The sequence below is a fragment of the Phyllobates terribilis genome, unplaced genomic scaffold (genome assembly GCF_046119375.1).
Source record: "Phyllobates terribilis strain yellow unplaced genomic scaffold, ASM4611937v1 Scaffold_7__3_contigs__length_470593459, whole genome shotgun sequence".
Lineage (NCBI taxonomy): Eukaryota > Metazoa > Chordata > Amphibia > Anura > Dendrobatidae > Phyllobates > Phyllobates terribilis.
The window spans coordinates 113,327,244-113,354,924 of NW_027362767.1; the positions used below are offsets into that span (position 1 = coordinate 113,327,244).

The 27,681-nt window shown below is 43.3% G+C and overlaps 1 pseudogene; it reads left to right on the plus strand.

Moving 5' to 3' along the window:
* The first annotated feature begins 2,017 nt into the window (after positions 1-2,017).
* The window catches only part of LOC141155377 (protein transport protein Sec23A-like), a 45,302-nt pseudogene continuing 19,638 nt past the window's right edge, over positions 2,018-27,681 (plus strand).

The window sequence follows — 27,681 nt, forward strand, 5'->3', positions numbered from 1 at the left end:
CTGGCTGTAGAAGGTCACTGCGCTTGGCACTACAGACGCCTTCTTCCTTCCTTTAGGACCCAGTGGTGACCTCCCTCCTGCTGCTGATTGACACACCCTTGCCTGGGAGTTAAAAACACTCAGTTTGCTCCAGGGGGTGGGTAACATACAATGACTTGCTAAAGTATTCACCCCCTCTTGGAATTTTTCATGTTTTACTGCCTCACAGCCTGGAATTTCACAGTTTTTTGTGGGGTTTGCATCTGTTCCTGTAAAGAACATGACTGCAACTGTGAACACTTGGTTTTCTTTTTATGGTGAAGCAAACCACAAAATCTACAAAATAACTGAAAACTTCAGTGTGCACCCCTTCAAGTCAGTGCTTTTTAGAGACTCCTTTTGTGGCCATTACAGCTGTAAGTCACTTTGGATAAGTCTCTATGAGCTTTCCACATCTTGCCAATGGGATTTTTGCTCCTTCCTCAAGGCAAAACTGCTCCAGCTCATTTAAGTTAGATGGTTTATTCTGGTTAACAGTCATCTTCAAGTCTCACCCCAGATTCTCAATTGGATGAAAGTCTGGACTTCGACTAGGTCACTCCAAAACATTGACACATTTCCCCTTAAACCACTCGAGTGTTGCTTTAGCAGTATGCTTTAGGCCATTGTCTTGTTGGAAGGTGAATCTCTGTCCCAGTCTCAAATCCCTGACACACTGAAGCAGGTTTTCCTCCAGAATATCTCTGTATTTCGCACCATCCATCTTCTCCTCGACTCTGACCATTTTCTCTGTCCTTGCTGCCGAAAAACATCCCCACAGCATGATGCTGCCACCATCATGTTTCACTGTGGGGATGGTGTTCTTGGGGTGATGAGCTGTGTTTGTTTGTTGCCAGACATAGCGTTTACCTTGGTGGCCAAAAAGTTCAATTTTGGTCTCATCTGACCACAGCACCATCTTGCGAACATTTTGGGAGTCTCCCACATGTCTTTTGGTAAACTAAAAATGAGCTTTACAGTTTTTGTGTGTAAGTAAAGGCTTTTTTCTGCTCACTCTTCCATGAAGGACACCTCTATGGAGTGTATGGCCAGATACTCCAGTCTCTACTTGGGAACTCTGAAGCTCCTTCAGGGTTACCTTTGGTCTCTGTGCTGCTTCTCTCATTAATGCCTTCCTTGACAGGCTGAGAGTTTTGGTGGGCGGCCCTCTCTGGGTAGGTTTCTTGTGGTACCATGTTCTTTCCATTTGATGATAATGGATTTGATGGTGCTCTGGCGGATCATCAGAGATTGGCATATTTTTTTTTATAACCCACCCCTGACTTGTACTTGTCAACAACTTTTTTTCTAACTTGTTTGGAGATCTCCTTGGTCTTCATGGTGTTTGGATAGTGGTGCCTCTTGCCTAATGCTGTTGCAGCCTCTGTGGCCTTTAAAAAAATGTGTATATACTTACAGACATGTGACACTTAGATTGCACACAGGTGGACTTCCTTTCACTAAGCATGTGACTTATGAAGATAATTGCTTGCACCAGAAATTTTTAGGGGCTACATTGGAAAAGGGGTGAATACATATGCACATGCCAATTTTTACTTATTTATGCCTATATTTTTCTCACTTTTGATTATTTAGTGCTGATCCATCACGCACAAGCCGAATTACTAAAATATTTAAACACAGTTTGTAATGTAACAAAATAGGTAAAAAGCCAAGAAGGGGGATTGAATACTTTTGCAACCAACTGTACATCAAAGGAGACACTGGGGGCACGTTGCAGGAAGGGCTGGGGGCATATACTGGCAGGAGGGGCTGGGGGCATATACCTGGCAGGAGGGGCTGGGGGTATATACCTGGCAGGAGGGGCTGGGGCATATACCTGGCAGGAGGGGCTGGGGGTATATACGTCGCAGGTGGGTTAGTGGTGCCTCTTGCTTAATAGTGTTGCAGCCTCTGTGGCCTTTCAGGAAAGATGTGTATATACTGACAAACCATGTGACACTTAGATTGCACACAGGTGGTCTCCCTTCCACTAAGCATGTGCTTGTACCAGAAATTTTTAGGAGGCTTCATTGCAAAAGGGGTGAATAGATATGCACATGCCAATTTTTAGTTATTTATGCCTATATTTTTCCCATTTCACTTCATCAACTTAGACTATTTAGTGCTCATGCATCACACACAAATCGGATTAAAAAAATATTTAAACACAGGTTGGAATGTAACAAAATAGGTAAAAAGCCAAGGGGGTGAATATTTTCGCAATAAACTGTATATACAGTACCAGGATGGAGGACATTATATATACTAGGACGGGGGACCTTACTAAATAATTGAGGGGGGGGAGGGAGGCAACTCGTATGTCCTTATAGGATTTAGAACACTATAAGGCCCATACATCTGATGAACATACGGGGGGCGGGAGGGGGGTGGTTGTGTGTGTGTGTGGGGGGGTGTCTAAATTTTGCATCGGGGCCAATTGAACTTTAGTTACACCACTGGAGCCTTACAATGCTGTGAATTAATGCGTTATGTTTGTCACTTCGCCATGACATTGAAAATATATCCCTTATAAATATCGAATCAATACAAACCTCAATATTCATCACTGACCACTGGCTCCAAAGTGTCTGAGATAATTCCTTTTGAACAGAGGAAGCCCCTGCCTCTGGAATTGTGCTTCTCCAACTCTGAGTATACGAATGCTAGACTTGGTGGCTGGCTGTCAGCAAATCCCCCTGCTGTAATTACCTGTTCATTGCAGGAGATCCTACTTCAATGGAGGTTGAAGTGTCATCCCTCTGTCTCACTTCCCCAGTTATAATTAATCCCATGTGTTCAATGTGAGGGTGATATGTCCACTCTCTGAAAATGTCTTTTTGGTTTTACAATTTTTCTCTGCGACAATATGTAATTTTTGCATGCATAGAAATGTCATTGTCATTTGGGATAGTGTCTATTATAATTGTAATAATGTAAAAATTCATCATATGCGTATTGATTTGGGAGGGTGGGGACTGTTAGTCGATAGTTTTGAATAATTTAATCAATAAAAATGGTCAAAATTTGTCTTCTAAACGGAGTTTTGTTTTCTTTTCCTTTTAGTTCATGTTCCATTTGAGAAGATCGCCTTTTCTGCAGGTGTTTAACAACAGTCCAGATGAGAGTACCTACTATAGACATCACTTCATGTGTCAAGATCTTACCCAGCCCCTTATAATGATGCAGCCCATCCTTTATTCGTACTCTTTCAGTGGTCCTCCAGAGGTATGTCCAGGCATAGCTGATACCTACCATGTATTTTTTTCAGTTTATGTCATAGTGGCATTGGTATAAACCATGTTCAAATATGCAAATTCACAGTGATGGGGAAAAAAGACACATCAAAGGCTTAAATCGCCTTGTGGGACTAAAACATGATAAATACAACATAAAAATACAGAAAGGTGTAGTTAAAACTTCATTCTAAATGATATATATTTACTGTATATTTATGTAAAGGATATGGAATGATGGAAATTAACTATGAAGTTAACTATACATTATAAATAATACATAAACCCATACATTACACATATAATTTGAATGGGTTTCAATGGGAAGATACTATACGGTTGCATCCATCATACATAGGGTCCCAGCATATAAATACCTATATCTTTACATGATTTTTTTTTTAACCATGTACTGTTGAATGGAAAAGCGTAGTCTACTTAGCAATTCCATGTCTGCTGCGCTAATGAAATCCTAAGGGCATGTTTAGCGAGTATGTTATAACCTTTCCCAGTATATACGCTACTAGTATAACAAATAGAAGGTGTGAACAGAACCTTAACATGTTTCTTAACCTCTTCCCAACTTTGGTCATTATGGGGTCTGCATGTAAGGAGTGGGGTCAGGACCTAAGCCCAGAGGTGTATTTAGGTCTTCTAGCACCCGGGGAAGAATTCAGTTTGGCGCCCCTCACCGCTCCTTCCCCAGCACATGTGCGATTTGCACACTAAGGCCACCACCCCACTATCAGTATTTTTTCTCAGGAGTGGGAGACAAAACCAGGAGTGGGTGATAATGCAGAATTGGTGACTTGTTTCTATTATACCTTTTCTCTGATTGTTCCTCATCTGGTTTTGTCTCCCACTCCTGAGATAAAATACTGACCGAATACTGTCCAAATACTGATAGTGGGGCCGTGGCCTTAGTGCCAACGAGCTGCTCTTCCTAATCCTCTCTGAGAGAAGCAGGAAGAGAAGCTCGTTGTCACATGACCGTAAGTATGAAAATCTCATATGATTGAAGTGGTCGTGTGATGACTGATGGAACCTGCAAGCAGAGCTGAATCCCGACAGTGAGTATATTACACGCTGTCAGGATTGGCTACAGGGCTTCATTTTATAATTAATGGGCTTGTCCAGGTCTGAGATGAAAGTCTGCAGTCACTCTATGTGAGTGCAGGCTTCTGAATTCTCACAGCGCATGTGCTGCACACATTTAGGATTCTCCCTAGCTGTGGCAAGAGTGGACAGTCATGTCACCACAAGCATGCGATTTGTATACTTCTGGCCACATTCCGACTAGACGTGCCCGGCCTCGCTCAATTCATTTTCATTGAGTGAGGCCACGCATGTTTAGTCAGCACGTGACTGCATGTATACAAATCGCCGGCATGAGAGAATCCTGACAGCGTGCAGTGCGCACTGTGAGAATTCAGAAGTCTGCAGTCACATGGAATGACTGCAGACTCATCATAAATGTGGACATCTTTAATGCTACTAACATAAATAAAAAAAAAAAATGGCAGCATCATAAAAACCATTTACATCCAGGTACCTTATAGATGACGTTGTCTCTGGAGTCGTTCTCTTTCTTTTCTTCCTCTTGTCCAGACGCCATGATGACTTTTCTCATCCACAGCCGTCTCTGCAGACTTCCATCTTCTCCAGTCTTCTGCAGCACATCCCAGCACGATGCCCTTAAAGATAGCAGTGTCATTAAAATACTCCTGAAAAAAAAATATCCGCCCTATCCTGAGCCCCTGAATAAATAACTGCCCCTCCCTATATTCCCTGCACAAAATTTCACCCCCACACTGTCCCTCTTATGGTATATGCTCTCCACACCGCCCTTTCCTTTCCATACTGGGCCTCCTATTCACACTGTCCTTACACTGTGTCCCCCCTATAGGGCTCAGTCTCTATACCGTGCCGCCTCATCACACTCACCCTCCTTAGCATACTGTTCCCTCCTGGCTGTGATCTTACACTGTCTCCCCATGCTATTGCCCACCCACTACTCAGTCTCTATTATGTGCCCACTCACACTTTTCTTCCCCCATACTGTGTCCTCACACTATTCCCCTCAATAGTCTTCTTAGACGTTTCCCCCTACCTCCTAATATTTCCACCTCACACATCCCCCCCAACTCCCCATACTGTGTCCGCACACATCCCATCACCCTCGCTTCCCATACTGTGTCCGCACACATCCCATCTCCCTTGCTTTCCATACTGTGTCTGCACACATCCCATCACCCTCGCTTCCCATACTGTGTCTGCACACATCCCATCACCCTTGCTTCCCATACTGTGTCTGCACACATCCCATCACCCTCGCTTCCCATACTGTGTCCGCACACATCCCATCACCCTCGCTTCCCATACTGTGTCTGCACACATCCCATCACCCTTGCTTCCCATACTGTGTCTGCACACATCCCATCACCCTCGCTTCCCATACTGTGTCCGCACACATCCCATCACCCTCGCTTCCCATACTGTGTCCGCACACATCCCATCACCCTCGCTTCCCATACTGTGTCCGCACACATCCCATCACCCTCGCTTCCCATACTGTGTCCGCATATATCCCATCACCCTCGCTTTCCATACTGTGTCCGCACACATCCCATCACCCTCGCTTCCCATACTGTGTCCGCACACATCCCATCACCCTCGCTTTCCATACTGTGTCCGCATACAACCCATCCCCCCCAACTCCCCATACTGTGTCCGCACACAACCCATCACCCTCGCTTCCCATACTGTGTCCGCACACATCCCATTGTGTCACCCCAGGCCTGGATGCCACAAATATATAATAAAGCTGTGTCTGAGAGCAAGGGGGAGGTTCCCTGGTTAGGGACCATTAGCATGCAGCACCTCCTGTCCCAGGCCAGTAGGGGGAGCAGGCTGCCCCTATAAAAGCTGGAACTGGGGGCGGGTTAGAGAGGACTGGACGACCTGTCTCTGAGGAAAGAGGCGTCCTAGAGCAGGGACAGAAAGTCGTGTTGTAGCCTAAGAGGCCGTGTGGTAGTAGGAGAGCCACGAGCCAGGGATGGAAGGCAAAGTGAGCCTGTCCTGGCAGAGAGAGAAACTAATCTACCGGACTTTGGTGTCCGAGGCTGTTAGGATTCCAAGTCCTACAGCAAATAACCAGTCCGCAGGGGACTGTATGTCCTTTGGCCTAAGAAGCCCTGAGGTTCCGCCACAGCAGAAGGGACCAGTGAAGCCGCACCAGGCCAAGAGTAGAAAGGGACCCAAGTCGCCAACCATACTGGCGAGAAGACACGGTGAGCTCAGAAACGTGGGCTATTACACCACGAGGAGGGAAATAGCCAGAAAGAGCGCAGAGAGTACGGTAGGCCTACACCCTCACCCTGACCAGAAGGGCTTCCCACTTGTTCGCAGACATCCAGGTCCCCCCTCCTAGCTGGGACTGTTTATGGGTCGTTTTACCTGTTCTAATAAAGACCCTGAACTGTTCAAGAGGCCTCCGTTTCCTGGCTATTGCGGTCGGAATCATCCCCTCCATCATCCACTTACACTGCCCTGGGGCTACACTCCTCCTGTGGGGAGTTATACTACTGTTAAATAATTAATAGTGGATATTCATTTTATTCTCAAATTTTGAGTTTTATACACTGCACAAGGATTGCATCAGCCATCGTGTCTAGTTGACATGCGCTATTTGTGTGTGTATTTTTGGTTCACTACCATATGTAGAACAGGTGTGCCATACGACTGGCTATAAAAGCCCATGGTACAGAAAGAGGGGACTCTCTTGCTCTGCCCACCCCACAAGACACAGAAGAAGAATCTTCATGCTGAGAAACAGATGACATGTAGGCCTGGACACGTGCTGGACAAAGACATGATTTAGCAGCCAGGATCCAAGGAAAGATGGGTGAATCTCAACAATTAAGCTAATTATGGACAAATGGACAATTACTTTATAACTAATTATTGTATGTACCTGCTGCAATCTGATTCTTTTTAATGGACAATCCAAGAATAAATAGATACATTTTTTATAAGAATATCGTGATATTGATACTTTGAGAAGTCCTCAGTAGAAAAAATAATACAGAAAGAGTATTATTTTACAATGGTGAGCCAGCCAGTCCTGTTTTTTCGTTTTTTAAATTAAGTAAGTGAATTTCTTCCGTGAACAAGGGGGGAAGTCCTGACGAGCTGAACAGCTGTTGTTCACGTGTCAGTAAATTCACTAGTTTGTCACGAGAAGCAGAAAGAATCTACAGACTGAGGACTGACAGGAAGCAGAGGTACTAACAAGGAACAGAATCACACAGGAAAAGAATCAGACGAACTGAAGACAGGACGTGCTGATAAAGAGAAGCTAAGGAATCTTAAGGTAAGCAAAATATGGATATAATTTCTTCTTTTGCTAAACAAAGTAATATTAATCTCAAAGTTAATGTAGGAGATGACATATATGTTTTGTGGCTCAGTTTATACAAAGAATGTGAATTGCAGAATTTACAGTTAACTTCTAAATTGGTAAATAGAGAGAAACACAAATTGCGGAATATTCTACATCTTGTACAGGTATTTCATAATTTTGTACTTGAGATTTCGAAGCAGGAAAATAGTGTAGAAGAAGTGTCAGATGGTGACAATGATTCTGACTGTAATGTGGAAATTGAGCAAGAAGTAAGACACGTGTCTGTAATTGAAGGTGACCTTGGGTCTGACCAAGAGACGGACATACAGAAACCTGACATGGGAGGAGACATGACTGACATACGAGAAACTGACATACTAGGTGATGTGGGAGGAGACGTGAGTGACGTAGGAGGAGCGGACGTACAAGAGCCACTAAAAATATCAGAGAATTCAGGAATTACCCAGGCTCAACTACAAATTAAAATGAGGAAAAATTTGCTGAAATTATACAAAATCATGCCAAAATATGATGTCAAAATCCATGCCTGTAGAAATTCAGAGACATTTGAGAGCTTCTCTGATAAGTTTGATTTATCCAATGAGGAGAGGAATCAATTATTTAAAATATGGATTCCTGTCACATTGTCCAGACGTTTACATTTAATGCCCTGTGAAAATGACTCTCCTAATGGATGGGAAAATGATTCGGACAGATTAAGATATTTGATTTATTGTGTCACAAAGGATTTTCCCAACATAGAAGATCTGCAGAAACTAAGGATTGGTAGGAAGGAATGTACATATACATTCATGTCCATATTTGAACGGTTGTACAAAGCTCTCATCAAAAATGGAAAAGTACAACAAATGATAACAACTTTTGTACAAAAATTCAAATTCCTAGATCCAGTATCTAGAGTTATAGCGTCACAAAAAGAATCCCTATTCAAATGTGCGCAGTTGCTGGATTCTGTTCGAAAACATGAGAATCGTGAAAAGAAAATAAATCAAGTTAAATTTATAAAACCAGAGAAGGTAAAATCTTACCAAAAGCCAATATCAAACTCTCCTAGACTGAGTCACCCCCATAGTGAACTCTATCAAATACGCAGGAGATTTCATATCGGTTATAAGCCATATCAGCCAGTGCAAAGGTCCATCTCTTCACAGAATGAGTTAATTCTCAGTCAGAACTGTGATTCTCTAAAAAGGAAAATGGCTGAAACTGATGGACAGAGTCAGGTGAGACGACCAGCTCACAGTGACGTCATGGAATGTGGACAGAAGGACAGGCAGTTCTCTGAGGTTTTGAAGGATAGTAAAATGTCTTTCCTAAATAGGGCGTTCCTGGCGATATTTGAGAGAGACAGAAGATTTGGTTTAGGGAGTGGCTAAGAAAAAAACTGTAATTGTAATATAGCATAGAAGTGTTACAATGTCTCAATATTTATTTATAATCTTATACTGTAAAATTGTAGCTACATAGTTTCTATATATATATATATATATATTAATTAATAAATTAGAATTTCACATATAAATTTAAGTAGCAATATTTTGAATTACATTAGAACCAACCAATATATGTATAAGATATTTAAATAATTCTGTTTCTGTATGAATTTGATATTTAATTTTATTTTCTTATATTTCCTTAGAGGTTTCATTCCAAAGCAGGATTTGATCAAACAACTCTAAAATGGATTTATTTCTTTATTCACACAGGAAGTGGAAAAATTGCATGATTTTATGTGTATAACATTTTAAAATAATAACAATATATCTAGTTGGACTATAATATATATGTAATACTTATTAATTATTTTGTGTTGCTAATATTTTCTGTGCATGAAGTGTTCGTGCAAATTAAAGTAGCTTTCCAGCATGACGTGTGACAGCTGCGGCCTTTGAACTTTGAGCTAATAGTATAGATCCCATTCATTCTATTTCCAGCTGATGTAACTTAAAACCTGGCAGCCAGTGAGTAAAAAAAAAAAAAAAAAAAAGGAACCTAAGGACATTTCTATTTTTGCAAGACAAAAGAAAAAAAAAGACATCCCATCACCCTCGCTTCCCATACTGTGTCCGCACACATCCCATCACCCTCGCTTCCCATACTGTGTCCGCACACATCCCATCACCCTCGCTTCCCATACTGTGTCCGCACACATATTACCCCTCGCTACCAATAATGTGTCTGCACCCACTCCCCACTTGCTCCCCACAGATTAAATCTCCCCTCCACACGGAATAAATATGGCCCCTGCACAATAAATAAATATGCCCCCCCTGTACAATTAATAAATATGCCCCCTGCACAATTAATAGCCACCTGCACAATTAATAGCCCCAAGCACAATTAATAAATAGCCCCCTGCACAATTAATAGGCTTCCTGCACAATTAATAAATAGCCCCCTGTACAATTAATAGCCCTCCTGCACAATTAATAAATATGCCCCCCTGCACAATTAATAAATATGCCCCCCTACACAATTAATAGCCCCAAGCACAATTAGTAAATAGCCCCTGCACAATAAATACCCCCTGCACAATAACTAAGCCCCCCTGCACAATAAATACCCCCTGCACAATTAATAACTATGCCCACTGCACAATAAATACCCTCCTGCACAATTAATAAATATGCGCCCCCCGGTCTGAATCTTCGGTGTCTTCAGCCCCACAGGAGCACTTACCACCGTTGCTCTTCCCTCCTGTGGGCGCCGGCGAGTGACAGCAGCAGCGGGATCACATGACCTGATCACGCTGCTGACGTCGCTCTAAGCCGAAGGTCAGAGCTTCAATTGTACCTGTGTCTGCAAGACGCAAGTACAATCACTGGGAGCCGGCACGCCGCAGCTTCTCTGAGCGGGCTGTCAGTTTGATGACCGCTCAGAGAACGGACGAATCCCGGTCCGGGGGAGGCAAAATGCAGCCGCCGGGGGAGAGGGGGACACCTCGGACCGCTGCATTTGGCGGCCCGACTGCGCCCCCCTGCGACATGCCCCGCCTTCCACCCCTAGATACGCCCCTGCCTAAGCCTGCACTATATCTGGCAGATGGTGGCTGTGGGCTTCCATCAGAATTGACCTAAGAGCACAACTAATAATGGAGCCTGCAGCTTAGTTTGACCCAACACAGGAAACTTGGGCGAGACATGGAGAGGACTGACAAATGGAAAGCTCAGCTCTGATTGCTGCTGTTAATCATTGACAGCAGCATTTCAATGACAATGATGTGAGCTCTGCATGCTGATGGGTTGACACAGCAGCCGGGGACTTTCTGAAGGTCACCATGGCTTCCATCTTAGTCCTCCTTTGAAGCCTAGCCCAGTGTATTCTTAAGATAATGATGTAGGTTATTAATGGAATGGGTAGACTGCAGTACCAAGACAGTACTTGTGTTAAACATCTGTCTCAGCCATCCCGGGCTTTGTTCCCTTCTCCCGGGTTCGCTGCCTTCTGTTGAGCTCCACGTCAGGTTTTGTAAGTTGCCCGGTGTGGATCAGTAACATCATCTCCATAGATCTATTTAAGGCCCATTGATACACACACCTGTGTCTTGGGATTGAGTCTCAAGACTTTTGTTTGGTGTACTTGAGCTTCTGTGCTTTACCTTGCTTCCATCGCTGCTGGGTTCCATTGCATCTGTCCTACTACTCCCAAGATTCTTGTATGTCCTAAGTCGTTGCTTCCCACATGCCTTCCTGCTTGCCGCACCCACACACTGGGGTCCTTGTGCCCACCCGGACCTGCTGCTTTGAGCATCCATCTCACCTGTTGAGCCTAAAAAACTTGGTGTTATTCAGTTTAAAACAGTGAAGGCTTAAGGGTGATCTTATTACAGCGTACAACGGTCAGCCGCAGCTGTCACTGCCTATTAATTACTTAACCATACGAAGGCGACGCCAGCTCTGATTGGGTGCCGGGCTCACGTGTGATAACAACCGCATGAGAGTCCCGGGACCACGAGTGACGACACTACTGGAACGGCGCCAGCACTGGAGGTGAGTATAGGCTTTTTACTTTATTGGTGCCAAACATTTAGATCAAGAAGGGGTTGTCCTAGTAGTGGACAACCCCTTAAAACTTAGAAACTTTATATGTGGTTGCCTAAGGATATGTGGAAACACATTTTGTAGGTTTTCCAAAACCGTGAGTCTTTCAAGCAAAACTGCTTCAGGAAACTCTCCTTATTTATATTTTTTTTAGAGGTTTATGAAGGAGTTTTTTTTTGCAAAAAATCTTTGAAGAGTATTTTACCAGAAGCATTTGTTTGCTGCCTTTTGATGGCACAGTGCCCAGCTCAGCGAGGTTTCTTTCATACTTAAAGAAGTGATATGCACTTTTTTTCTTCCACCAGGCGTTTTCAAACCCTCTGAAGTAAAAAAGGAGGATAAAAAATTCCTTATATGAATGCTCCAAAAACAGTGTGTGCCATTGCACTGCCTGCTGGATTTAAAGTAACAGAAAGAACATAATGCAATACAAAGTATTCCAGTATATTATATAAGCACGCTGAGGATTTCCTCTTCACGTCAGCTAAAAATCCAAGTAGATTATCAAATTTTTTTTTTTCTTGTGCAAGTTTCTTTTTTTCTGATAAAACGATAAAAAAAGGAACCTAATTGGCATCGCTGCTTAAGTACCGATCTGCGCCTTATTGTGATCTTTGGGAGGCAGAATGAACAAAGCACAGCAGTTCAAGACTTGCTTATATTTTTATTTTTTTACGTCATTCACCATACGGTAGAAGTGACAATTGTTTTTTGTTTTGTTTTTTACACTGTTCACCTTGTGGAAAAACTGATGTCAGCTTTGTTCTTTGGGTCATTATGATTACAGAGACACCACGTTTATATCATTTTGTTACATTTTGCTGCATTTTCACACTAAAAACAATTTTATAGAAAAAATATATTTTTTGCATCACCGTAGTCTTGAGAGGCATAGGTTTTTTTATTTTTCCACTGATGGAGCTGAGTGGAGGGTTACTTTTTGTGGGAGAAGATCTGCAACTTTATGATCCCATATTATTTCACTTTTTGTTTGATGGTAAAACAAAAAAATCAAAGAGTATACAGACAGGACAGCCCGGGATCGCAGCTGATTCTTCCTGTGAGGTAAAACATTGCTTACAACAGGCAGTGAATTGTTTTACCTCACAGGAAGAATCAGCTGTGATCCCGTGTCCAATCCAATTGTGGAACTTATTATTATTCAAAGATCTATTGATTAAAATGTTGATTAAGATTAATGTTGTTTATGGTAAAACCCGTTTAAGTAAAGGCTGACTGCAATGCTGAGTGCTTCATTGTAGGCCATTGTGGAAGTGGTAGAGATCAATAGGTTTGAACTAGAGGTCAGAAGCCCCCATAAACCAACCAACCACAGCATAATTTATATAAAAAGGCCTTTATTAAACTAATGGCAGATTAGAAGACTACAAACAACAAATACTAAAAACAGAACCTCTCACCGTGAGGGACATCAGAATTCATAAATCCCAATCAGGTTCCATATACATAGGGAAACAATCTCCATATAGTGTGTTTTGGCCTGACAGTATTACAATTACATACAAGTGTTAAATAGTACACGGCTCCTTTATGAGAGCTCCACCAAAATACATATATTTAGACATATCAGTGGCTGAAATATCATTTTCAACACATAATAAGCTGTATAACATACACAAAGTAGTCACCAAAAGACCATAATGTGGAGATATCTACCGCAGCCAAGGGCTGTACCGCAGGAGCACATGTAATGTTTGATGTCCCTTTACCCCAACGCACGTTTCGTATGCTGTACTTCCTCAGGGGGCGTGGTAAACCGGGGGAATGTCAGTTCCTGATTTACCCAAACCCAGCCAATCCGGGGATATATGCGACGCTTCTTGCTTGCGCTTCATGGACCAGAGACCGGAAGGCATCAGATATGGGAGGTGGTGCTGGGGCAGGATGCGCCATAGACGACGAGGCAATACAGCGAGCATGGGACATTTCACATGACCTCTAGTTCAAACCTACCCTATTGATCTCTATTGCTAGTATACACAGCATCTAAAAATATGTCAGGAAATATTTTTGATTGTAACCTTGTGAAAGGAGGACTGAGTTGAAAACATGAATTCAATAATTATGATGTGTGTCCAGTGGTGTACCGCCAATAGCGGCAGGCCACATGGCAGCTATGGGGTCCGTAGGGGGCCCAGAGCCAGTACCATCTCCCATCGCGTTCCTTTCCCAGCGTCACACTTTCATCCAGGATACCGATACAGTTGAAAACAATGATGCATCTGATGTGTCAGCGCAGCAGGCACGATGACGTCACTATAACGTGCCCGCTGTGCCGAGCAGTGCAGAGCTGCAGAAGACACACTGTGGAGACCGGAGCAGCGGGGAATGGGGAGAGGTGAGGATTTAATTTAATTTTTAGTCAAGTACTTAAGGAGGCCATTATATTATATGGAGGGCAATATGGGGACCATGATATTTTATGGAGGGCTATGTGGGACCCAGTATATTATATGGAAGACTATGTGGGGCCAATATATTACATGTAAGGCTATGTGGGGCTCATTATACTGTTTGGAAGGCTATGTAGGGGAGGGGGGCATTCTACGGTTTGGAGGGCTATGTGGAGGGGGCTATGTGGAGGGTAGGGGGGCATTACTGTTTGGAAGGCTATATGGGGGGTGGCATTACTGTTTGGAGGGCTATACGGAGGCCATTATTTTGTTGCAGGGCTATGTGGGGGCCATTATACTATTTGGAGAGCTATGTGAGGTCCATTATACTGTTTGGAGGGTTATATGGCAGCTATTATACTGTTTGAATGGCTATGTGGGAGCTATTATACTGTTGGAGGGCTTTGTGGGGGGCATTAAACTGTTTGGAGAGCTAGTAGGGGCCATTATACAGTGTGGAGGTTTGTTTGGGGTCTGTCATTCTATGTGGGGGCCATGATATTCTCTGGATTGCTGTGTTGGGGTCACAGTTGGGGCATCATACTGTGTTGGGGTCACCATACTTTTCCGGGTGGATACAGCAGGGTCATCATACTGTGCATCGGGAGGATGCTGTGTGGGAATTCACTGTGTGGGTATCATATTGTGTTTGGGGGTACTTTTATTGGCATCATACTTTAAGGAGGCAATGAAAGGGGTATCTAGAATCTAGGGCTTCAATAGGAGGAAAATTACTCTGTAAGGGCTGCAGAGTTGTGAGGTATGCTCTTCTGTGCCTCACCAAATTTTTTATTTTTTGGGGGGGATTAGAACTAGAGATGAGCGGTGTTCGAATCAAGCTGTTCGCCAATCTCAAATTCGAGCTGTTTTGGGCGGTGTCCGAGCCTTTCGACGAACCCGAACGATTTGAAAAAAATCCGGCTGTTCGAGGTTATGTTCGATAACTGTTAGTGCACCAAAATCGTAACTGGATTTTTTTCACAGTAATGCTGATAATCAATGTTAATACACAGTTTGAGTGTACAGCGGGGGCGGGGGGAGGGGCAGGGGATGGATCTCTGCAGGAATAATGAAGATCTCCATTTTTTTTTCTCTTTCCCGCATTTACAGTGGGGAGGTGCAGTCTGTCAGCCTATCAGCAGCGCACACACGGAGCGAAGTGCTTTTTTTCACTCAAGCAAGGGCATGTGTCATTGGCTGTGTATTTCACATGTCCTTGTCCTATAAGACCCAGCCATTTTCCCCGTTGCCACCATTTTCTCACTGCTGCAGCTTAGTGTTAGACGGCACCGCTGCTGCTGTGTGCGCGCTATACAGTATAACTGTGTGAATTGCAAGCGAATTGTATCTGAAATAGACAGATAGCTTGGGAGTAGGGACTAGTTCTATTTGCAGCCCTTTTGAGGGCTAGGTTACAGCATTTCCTACGACTTTTAGCAGGCAGGTCTGTGCTCTTAAATAGACAGATAGATTGGGAGTAGTGACTAGTTGTAATTGCAGCCCTTTTGAGGGCTAGGGTACATCAGTTCCTATCACTTTTTGCCAGGCAGGTCTGTTTTAGTGCTGTGCAAGTGTTTTTCACAGCATTTGGCTAAATCTAGCTAAGCAAATCCTTTTGGGCCTCTTGCAGTGTGTGTTAGTCAGTTGAGTAGCCTATCTGTGTTGCAAGCTACACCACCTGTGTATGTAATACAAATTTTTTACTGCACCTAGCCAAGTAAAACCTTTTGGGCATATTAGCAGTGTGTGGTACTCATTCTATTAGGCCATCTATACTAAGCTCCACCAGCTTTCAAATTACTAATAATTTTTAGCTGCATCTTGCCTGGAAAATAATTTTGGGCATAGTAGCAGTGTGTGGTGCTCATTCTATTAGGCCACCTATACTAAGCTCCACCAGCTTTCAAATTACTAATAATTTTTAGCTGCATCTTGCCTGGAAAATAATTTTGGGCATAGTAGCAGTGTGTGGTACTCATTCTAATAGGCCATCTATACTAAGCTCCACCAGCTTTCAAATTACTAATAAGTTTTAGCTGCATCTTGCCTGTAAAATAATTTTGGGCATAGTAGCAGTGTGTGGTACTCATTCTATTAGGCCATCTATACTAAGCTCCACCAGCTTTCAAATTACTAATAATTTTTTGCTGCATCTTGCCTGGAAAATAATTTTGGGCCTGTAGCAGTGTGTGGTACTCATTCTATTAGGCCATCTATACTAAGCTCCACCAGCTTTCAAATTACTAATAATTTTTAGCTGCATCTTGCCTGGAAAATAATTTTGGGCCTGTAGCAGTGTGTGGTGCTCATTCTATTAGGCCATCTATACTAAGCTCCACCAGCTTTCAAATTACTAATAATGTTTGTTCTCTCTGAACATGTGTTCAGCGCTGCTGGTGGTGTGCTGACAGACAAGCGCACGCGGCTGTCCACTGACAATGTAGATAGACTCACATTCAAAAAGATGAACAAATCATGGATCCGCAAGGACTTTTCTACCCCTGTGTCATCCTGGGGAGAGTAAAAGCTTGAGGATTTGTTAAAATCACCTCACCAACCGTTTTAAGCAACTCTGGGGCAATTGATGCCACTTAAGTGGTGTCTGTGCCACAAATTTTTGGAAAAAATGGAGACTCTTTTTGGAGTCCCCTTGCTGTGTTTTACGTGACGTTGGCATCGTCAATTACAGGTGGGTTGGGTCTCCCCTCCCCCCCTTTTAACCGTAAGAAACTACATACACTATGGCTTGGGGTAACACAGATGGTTGAGTCTGAAGAGCTGTTTACTCAGATGTCTGCTCCAAAGCTTCAGTGTCTGCTAGTCAGCGTAGTAACCCAGCTGCGAAGCAAGCTGCACCGCCTGTGTATCTAATAATGATTTTTAACTGCATCTAGCCTAGGCAGACTGTGGTGACCCCCAACCAAACCCAGACGCTCAGCTCCCTACCGCCCCTCTTTCATTGACAATACAATCATGTAACTCTTACAACTGGATGGGTGAGGATCGGTCACAGCTTTATTAACTGTTTATACTCATTACATTAGAAAGGCATTTTATTTCTAAAATAATTCAGCTTTTTGCAGCATGCCCTGTGTCTCCAGTCTCCACAACGGCAAGTTGGCCAACAAGTGTAACTCTCCAACATGTCCTTTCTATTTCCAGGCCACGAAGGATCCTGCGTACTCGTATGCAGGACTCTGACCCCCATCCATCACTCTTAACTCTTGTTCCACTCCGTCCTGGAGTCCTGACAGGAATATGTCCAGTCCAATATCCATTAAGTGAACACAGTCGGGCCGTATGAGGCCTGCTTTATCTCCCTCCAGTTGTCCGCCTCTGTCTCTTATAAATTTTGGCATCCAAATATTTATTAGCCGCCTTGTCCGTTCGATGGCCGTGATGTCTCGGGCACCTTGCCATACCGCGCTCGGCACAATCTCTGACTATTTTTGTGAAAAATTCTCTGAAGCACTCAGTGTCTAGTTTCATTATTGCCATTAGTTAAGCGCTCTTGTGATGACCTAGGTTGTTTCCCCCGGCCTGTATAACCAAGATGACCGGACCTCTTGCCTCTCTCCCTACCTTGATTACCTCCATTAGTACCTGTGGCCATAGCAGGCCTCTAATACCTCTCCAATTCAAATATGTGTTATGAAACTCAAATTTTCTCCCGCCTGGGCAGACTTTCGCCCTTTTTTCTGCACAATATATATACGAGTGGCCTATCACCCACACTGTTGGCTTAGCGTCACTAGGTAAATTAAACTAACCACGTTAGGATAACAAGTCCGGTGTTATGTATCTCGCCAAACACATGGATTGCCATCTCCCTATCCTCTGAACTTCCGTTTGTGACAGTCCTGCTCTTGCTGCTTCCATGGCCGCACCTATGCGGAATGAGTGTGTCCCATAATCTTTGGGGTGGTTTCCTGCCGATGTTATGCATTTATTAAATATAGCTTGGAACTGGTATCTTGATAATGGCGTTCCATCAATGTGTGATAGGAAGAAATTACTTAGTGATCTGATGATTATATATGTTTTTACTATTGTTACCCGACTCAGCGTACCGTTTGTCGGTTGTAGAAGTATCCAAGTGCCCCTGCCCGCTGGAACCGTTTTCGATTTGCGTATGCGTAGACGTATTGCTTTATTGGCTATGACTACGTCCTGGTGTAATAAGCCTCCACTGGTGGTAATTTTGGATTGAGGGACTAATTCGCTTATGCATAGAGCCCCGAAGAAGGCGATCGCAAATACAGTAGACAGTAGTGTTGCTTCGAATTGTGAGTATCATGTTAATGGTGTTAGGGATATGATGTGAGAAATCAGTTTTAGTAACACGGGACGGAACGTCTACACTCCTGACTTGGCTGACCCCTTTTCCACCCTTTTATGGATTGTCTGATGATGAATCTCTTTGTCACATGCCCCCAATTCAGTAGTTGGAAGTGAAATGCTACTCCTGTCAGCCACCGCTGCGCTGACGCCCGTGATATGCCCCTCATCATTAGCTGGTGGAGAAATTCTATGGTGACTTGTAATCTGGCTTGTTCACATTGGTCAACCCGTCTGCCTGCTACTAGTCATGTCCACTGTTCCCATGCCTTACCGTATGCTTGCCACATCGATGGGGCAACTGACGCTCTGATTAATGGCATCAACTATTCTCCAATAGATCCCATAGGGAGGCTGGGCAACTGTTGCCCGATGGGTGGGCGTTGGGGAGGAGCTCTGTGAAAATCTGCCAATTGAATTGTGATAAAGCGTTAGACCCCTCAGCATCGTGCCTAGCACGGACCCATACATTGTGTTTCAGGCACAGGAATGCTAGCCGGCGAAGTAGGCCTAGCACTGGGAGAGACGATGATGCCATATTATTAATGAAGTGCGCTAGGCTGGTGTTTTTTGTTATGAAGAGTATATTTTTGTTAGCAAGGCGCGCGCCCCATATTTCTATTGCTACCACTATTGGAAACAGTTCCAGGACTGTCTTTTTTTGTCAGCACTTGTTCTGCCCAATACGGAGGCCATAAGCTTGTGCACCATTGGTTATTTAGTATCGCTGCATATCCGCCTGATTCTGCTGCCCCGGTGAATAATCTTAGTTGAATGTTGGACTGCTCTGCTGACATAAATAACGTGTGACCGTTGAATGATTATAAGAAGGTTTTCCACACCTCTAAGTCCGCCCGTAGCTGCCTGCTGATTCTGATTGTATGACTCGGTTTAGATGCCCCTTTTGTTGCGGGCGATAAATGAAGAGAAAAAACCCTTCCGACTGGCATCACCCGGCTCGCAAACACGAGGAGACCTAGTAATACTTGCATCTGCTGTAGTGTTACTTTCCATACTGTGCAAAAAACCTAGATCAGGTGTAATGTTTTGGTATTTTTTCCCATGGGAGGCGGAACAACCTTGCTGTGGTGTCGATTTCGATGCCTAAGAACGATTTTTTTTAGTTGTGGGGCCTATGTTTTTGGTTGGGCATAATGGGACTCCAAACCGACGGGAGATGTTTGTGAACTCGTTGAGTAAGGGGCAGCGAAAGTGGATGACCAATCGCCACATGGCAGAAAAAGAAAGGAAAAAATCAGCTCACCCACCTAGAAGATCAACAGCACGGAGCCAGGAGTGCTACCAGATGAACATGAGGAACCAGGAAGATCCAGCTGAACAAATTTTCTAAAATCCACTTTTTATTGGATAATACAAAAAATATTTTAAAAGTCCACCTTGGAGAAGAACAGCAAATGCGTTTCGAACTAAAGGTTCTTAATCATTGCATAGCAAAAAAACAGCAAGGAAGTGGTATTTATATGTCATGTCTTGCTATGCACCTGTTCAAGGCTGAGTTAATCTTAAATTTAAACACACATACCATGTTAAAATCGTATAGCATAGAAACAATGCATATAAATGTAAATAATCCAAAAGAAAAGAAGAAAAAAGGAACATATATACAGTACAGACCAAAAGTTTGGACACACCTTCTCATTTAAAGATTTTTTTTTTGTATTTTCATGACTATGAAAATTGTACATTCACACTGAAGGCATCAAAACTATGAATTAACACATGTGGAATTATATACTTAACAAAAAAGTGTGAAACAACTGAAAATATGTCTTATATTCTAGGTACTTCAAAGTAGCCACCTTTTGCTTTGATGACTGCTTTGCACACTCTTGGCATTCTCTTAATGAGCTTCAAGAGGCAGTCACCGGAAATGGTTTTCACTTCACAGGTGTGCCCTGTCAGGTTTAATAAGTGGAATTTCTTGCCTTATAAATGGGGTTGGGACCATCAGTTGTGTTGTGCAGAAATCTGGTGGATACACAGCTGATAGTCCTACTGAATAGACTGTTAGAATTTGTATTATGGCAAGAAAAAAGCAGCTAAGTAAAGAAAAACGAGTGGCCATCATTACTTTAAGAAATGAAGGTCAGTCAGTGCGAAAAATTGGGAAAACTTTGAAAGTGTCCCCAAGTTCAGTTGCACAAACCATCAAGAGCTGCAAGGAAACTGACTCACATGAGGACCGCCCCAGGAAAGGAAGACCAAGAGTCACCTCTGCTTCTGGGGATAAGTTTATCCGAGTCACCAGCCTCAGAAATCGCAGGTTAACAGCAGCTCAGATTAGAGACCAGGTCAATGCCACACAGAATTCTAGCAGCAGACACATCTCTTCAACAACTGTTAAGAGGAGACTTTGTGCAGCAGGCCTTCACTGTAAAATAGCTGCTAGGAAACCACTGCTAAGGACAGGCAACAAGCAGAAGAGACTTGTTTTGGCTAAAGAACACAAGGAATGGACATTAGACCAGTGGAAATCTGTGCTTTGGTCTGATGAGTCCAAATTTGAGATCTTTGTTTCCAACCACTGTGTCTTTGTGCGACGCAGAAAAGGTGAACGGATGGACTCTACATGCCTGGCTCCCACCGTGAAGCAAGGAGGAGGAGGTGTGATGGTGTGGGGGAGCTTTGCTGGTGACACTGTTGGGGATTTATTCAAAATTGAAGGCATGCTGAACCAGCATGGCTACCACAGCATCTTGCAGCGGCATGCTATTCCATCCGGTTTGCGTTTAGTTGGACGATCATTTATTTTTCAACAGGACAATGACCCCAAACACACCTCCAGGCTGTGTAAGGGCTTTTTGACCAAGAAGGAGAGTGATGGGGTACTACGCCAGATGACCTGGCCTCCACAGTCACCAGACTTGAACCCAATCGAGATGGTTTGGGGTGAGCTGGACCGCAGAGTGATGGCAAAAAGGCCAACAAGTGCTAAGCATCTCTGGGAACTCCTTCAAGATTGTTGGAAGACCATTTCCGGTGACTACCTCTTGAAGCTCATCAAGAGAATGCCAAGAGTGTGCAAAGCAGTCATCAAAGCAAGAGGTGGCTACTTTGAAGAACCTAGAATATAAGACATATTTTCAGTTGTTTCACAGTTTTTTGTTAAGTATATAATTCCACATGTGTTAATTCATAGTTTTGATGCCTTCAGTGTGAATGTACAATTTTCATAGTCATGAAAATACAGAAAAATCTTTAAATGAGAAGGTGTGTCCAAACTTTTGGTCTGTACTGTATAATAATAATCTATAAATGATCACTCATAATGATACATCAAATCATGTCTGATGTTTAAACCCGCTGGTACACGTGTATTTAAAGTATAAATCCACCAACTTTCTCTATTAAGGAGCTTTCTCCTATAATCATCCACCAAATCTCCACCAATCGCCATGGCCCACGGAGGGGCCACCACAGTCAGTGAATCCTTCCTTATTTAGTATAGAGTCTACCAATACTTTTGGCGTATTAGCCCAACTGCGAAGCAAGCTGCACCGCCTGTGTATCTAATAATAATTTTTAACTGCATCTAGCCTAGGCAGACTGTGGGAACCCCCAACCAAACCCAGACGCTCTGCATCTAACCCAGCCAATCATTTGATAGTATTGCTAGTAGCAGAGTCGCATGGGCTCTAAACCTTGCATAGCCTGTGAATTTTTTCAGATCGATAAGGATGACCCAACTCGTGTTATCTTAATCATTTGTCACCAAAAGCTAAGTAGAGGCCAAAAAATCCATAGTTTGAGTACTTCATGCATGAACCGTCACATGGATATGAAGCATAAGTTGCAGTGCGAAGCTCACTGTGCTACAATGCGGCCTAGCGGGCCGGGACAACCACCATCTGCCCCACCTGTGTCATTCTGGGGAGACTAAAAGCTTGAGGATTTTGGAAAATCACCTCACCAACCATTTTAAGCAACTCTGGGACAATTTATGCCACTTAAGTGGTGTCTGTGCCACAATTTTGGGAAAAAAATGGAGACTCTTTTTGGAGTCCCCTTGCTGTGTTTTACATGACGTTGCCATCGTCAATTCCAGGTGGGTCGGGTCTCTCCCCCCCCCTTTTAACCGTAAGAAACTACATACACTGTGGCTTGGGGTAACACAGATGGATGAGTCTGAAGAGCTGTTTACTTATACTATAGCCTGGGAATCAGAGGTCTGCTCCAAAGCTTCAGTGTCTGCTAGTCAGCGGAGTAGCCACCGCCTGTAGATCTAATTACAATTTTTTTTTTCAAATTCAAGTTTTTTTTTATTTTTGTGTTGAAAAAGTACAAGAAAATACAATATACATAGTAAAAGGGGTAGTATAACTATAAATCTATGCATAACGACAGTACATTGGGGGGTACAGGGAGGGTTTTCCATCAATATCCAGATCAAGCATGTATTTTTCCATATGAAAGATAGAGAGAGAGGGAGCGGACCACGGCAGACCACCAATCAATAGAGTGTGATTATGATCATTGTTGTGCCGACATCACGGATAACTTTAGTTGGGGGCTAGATGGTAGGCGTCAGTTTTGCAAATCAATCCAATCCCTCCAAATCACACAGTATCTATCACCATCAGCCGGTGAGATGGCAATCAGATGCTCCATCCTATTAAGGAGGGAGATCTCCGCAAACCATTCCTCCACAGTGGGTGGGTCTCTGCTTTTCCAGGGTCGTGGAATGACACTCTTAGCCGCATGTATTAGGTAGCCTATTGATGACCTTTTATAACTACGTTTACTTATTGGTAACATTGATAAAAGGAGGGCTTCTGGCGTATTAGGGATAGTCAAACCAGTTATTTTCTCAATCATGGGAACCAGCTTTGCCCAAAATGCATTTATTATAGGGCATGCCCTCCATATGTGTGACATTGTCCTTTCCCCCTCCCCACATCTCCAACATCTATCTGAGACCACTGTATACCATCTATGAAGGACTGCTGGTACCCGGTAATATCTAGAGATAATTTTGAAGGAGGTTTCCTGAGCTTTGGACACTATTGAGGTTTTATGTGTTAGGAAGAAACATTTGTCCCATTGTGAGTCAGAGAAGGACTTCCCCAGTTCCCTTTCCCATGCACCGCAGAATCCTGGCCTATTGTCAGTTACGTGGGCAATGAGGAGATTATACAGTAGGGAGATGGAGTGTGTAGGGTGTGACAATGATAGGCTCAATTTTTCAAAGTTTGTGAGATCTCTATGAAGATGTGTGCGCTTCTTCACAGTTGAATAGAAGTGTTGTAACTGGCTATATTCAAAATTAGCCTTCGGGGAAGTGGCTCTTCCCTGTAACAAGTCATTGAGGGGGAGCAGCGAAGTATTGGAGATGACATGAGAAAATAATATCGGATGGGATTTATTTGAACCGAGAAATCTATTTGCAGATAGTCCTGGTGGGAAATCTGGATTATTTGAAATCGGGAGCAAGGGGCCCTGGGGGTCGATTGAGGATAAGCTTTTTTTTTTGGGATCTCAAAGCCAAAGCAGTGGCATAAGTACTATATGACATGAGGCCAAGAGAGTGGACAATTAAATGGGCGCACCATGGGAGAGTGGTAAGAGCTTTAGGACAAATGGATTGAGCTATTTTGACCCACAATTTCCCCTTCGAATGATGGAAGAAGTCCAGGATTCTAGCGTGTACTGCTGCCATGTAATACCTTCTACAATCCGGAAGGCTAAGGCCCCCCTTTTGTTTGTGTCTGATCAGAATGTCCCCCCGAATGCGTGGACGCCCACTTGCCCAGATAAATCTGCAAAAGCTACTGCGTAGTCTTTTCCAAAAATTTGAGGGAATTACCACGGGAATGGTTTGGAAGAGGTATAAGAGTTTAGGTAGGACGTTCATTTTTAGTATATTTATTCTGCTGAACCAGGAAAAATCCTTCACCGTCCAAGAAGTAAGATCTCTATGGAGTTGTTCATAAAGGGCCCAAAATTAAGATAAAATAGACGGGAGAGGTCTCTATGAATACGAATTCCTAAGTATTTGATACCCTGTGAGGGCCAGGCAAAGGGAAAGTTGGACTGGATGGAATCCTGTATGGATTTGGGGAGGGAGACATCGAGGGCCTCAGACTTCGCTGCATTGATTTTAAAATTTGACCATGTACCAAAGTGATCTATTTCAGCCATAACAGCAGTGATGGATATATGTGGTTGAGTGATATATACTAGGACATCATCAGCAAATGCAGAGCACTTGTACTCGGTGCCTCCCACCTCAATCTCCTTAATATTGGGGTTATCGTGAATTGATGAGAGCAGGTGCTCCATCACTAGGATGTATAAGAGAGGGGACAGAGGACATCCCTGCCTTGTCCCATTGGTGATTATGAAAGGTGATGATAATGTTCCATTTATCTTCAGCCTAGCTGACGGATTGCGATACAGGGCCATGATTTTGGCTATAAAAGGGTCCCCTACTCCAAGCTTTTTAAGAGAATAATATATGGCGTGCCAGGAGACTCTATGGAATGCTTTCTCAGCATCCAACGTGAGTATCTAATTACAAATTTTTAACTGCATCTAGCCCAAGCAATACTTTGGGCCTAGTAGCAGTGTCTGCTAGTCAGCGGATTAACCCAGCTGTTAAGCAAGCTACACCACTTGTAGTTTGGACACTTAATTTTTTCAAAGGAAATGCTTCGGGCCCCTGGGACACTCAGTGAAGAGCATCGGGGAGGCACCCCAAGGCACAGGGGCTGGGACTGGCGGTAGGACGCCTTGCGGTGGACCGCCAAGCTTGTTCCTTATAAAAGCTTTTTAACTGCAGCAGCTTTAGTGGACGCTACTGGAGCTGGAATTACCGCGGCTGCTGGCATGAGACTTGCCCTCCAATAGATCCTTGTAAAAGGATTTAAAGTGTACTCATTCAAATTAGAGAGACAATTTAAATTAAAAAGATTAGACCTGCCTCCACAGCAGGGGGGCTCGCTCGACCCACCAGCGGACAGGCACCAGTATTGGGAGAGGGGGACTGGCCGTCAGGGTTCACCGCGGCTCTGGCACAAACCCGGCGACACGGAGGTGGCACGGGCAGTAACGGACTGGCCGTGTCGGCTTCGCACTTTTTCGGTTTTAGAAGGGCATGACATGCCTATATCTGTGCCTCCCCCTCCTTTTACTCCTCCACCTCTTTTCTTTTCGCATGACTATATGTACTTGTCACTTTTCCATGTGTTAGTTGTGTCTTCTGAGCAGTTTGTCAGCTTTTGGACACCTTTGAAGTGTTTTCTATGTGTTTTCTGTGTGTTTCTATGTGTTTTTGTTTGCCTGCCATTGGTTTTAACAGTGTTTGAAGGTGTTCGACGAACCGAACCGAACTCGAACACTACGGGGGTGGCTCAACACTAATTAGAACTTCTCTTATGGGGCCCCATTATTTGTATGTACGCCCCTGTGTGTGTCCTAATATTTATGTCCATATAGTGTAGAACTCTACTGAACATTTATATACATTAAACACTATATATGCAGGAATTCCTAACATGCTTTTACTATCCCTGAGATGATTTAAGAACAGGCAAAATGTAGTTTCTTATGGAAGACTGGGTCTGGTTGTGCATAGTGAAAGCGGATCTGTCAGCAATTGACATTACACTTTTACATTATTAGACATTTTAAGTGTGATACTTACTTTTTAAATCTATTTCAGACTGGCTTAATAATTCTGATGAGTAATTTATGAGTCCAGCTGTAGAATGAAATAGCTAATGAGTACAAGCATATGCACACTCCACCCACCCAACCTGACAGACAACTGCAGCTTGTACTTAGCAGTGTGAGATTTCAGCAGCAGCAGCAGGTGGACACGGTCAGTCAGGTTCAGTGGGCAGAGAACATATTAAACTTTCATAAAAGATTATGCAGCCATTCTGTCATACATCATCTTATAAGGTTTAGGTAATCTATTCAGTAATGTATGCAGTTTTGTATTAGGAAATCTGGTGATGGATCTGCTTGTCAAGTGCTCACTAGGTGAGGTGGATCCTCGAAGACCAAGGTCCGAGTGGTCATACAATGCTGCTCACCATTATTGGCACCCCTTCATTTTTTCATAGACTGTACAATATTTTCAGAAATAAATGGAAATGTACCAAAGTTATGTCCTCAGGATTTTTTAATTAGCGGTCCTAAGTAATGCAACAATAAAACATTGTTTTTCAACTTCCATGTTGCAATTTCAAAGAAGAAACAGAATAAACAGCATGTGCAGCAATAAAAGCATCCCTAATTAATACTTGGTTGCATCCCCTTTGGCATTGCTGACAGCCTCCAAACGTTTCTTGTAGCCATCTATAAGCTTCTTACACTTCCCAGCTGGAATTTTTTCCCACTCCTCCTTTGCAGTTTGTTCAAGCTCTTGAATGTTTGCAGGGATATTTTTCCCATTATCAGATTTCAGCTCACCCCAGATTTTTAATGGGGTTGAAGTCGGGACTCATTTCTGGCCATTTTAAAACAGTCCATCTTTTCTTTTTCAACCATTCCTGTGTACTTTTGGATGTTTGCTTTGGGTCATTGTCTTGCTGGAGGACCCATGACCAAGTTTTCTTATACTGGGTAGGACATTTCACTCTAAAATGTCTTGATAATTATCTGATTTCATGATTCCTGTGATAGGGTCAAGGCCTCCAATACCACAGCATTATGGATCCTCCACCATGCTAGACTGTTGGTAATGTGTTCTATTCCTTATAAGCTTCCCATTGCGCCATCTGTAAACAAACTGTTGCTTTGCATTGCCAAAAAGCTCTATTTTTGTTTCATCTGCCCACAGAACATTTTCCCAGAAGGATTGTGGTTTGTCAAGGTACTCTTTGGCAAAGATCGGTCGTTCCTTTTTATGCCTTTTCTTCAGCAATGGTTTCTTCCTTGCCCTTCGCCCATAAAGCTGTGCTTGGTTTAGTGTGCGGCGTATGTTACTTGTTGAAACCATGACCCCAGACCGTTACAGGTTGGCCTTCAGGTCTATGGATGTTTGATGTGGTGTTTTTTTTCCACCATTCGCACCAACCTTCAAAGACATCTCGTCAATTTTCCTTTTTCCCCCACGAGAGAGAGAGAGGTTCTTGACGGTTTCATGCTTGGCAAACTATTTAATAACATTGCGCACTGTTGAAACTGGGATACCAAGGTCTTTGGAGATGGCCTTATATCCTTTGGAAGTCTTGTGTTTGCTAATA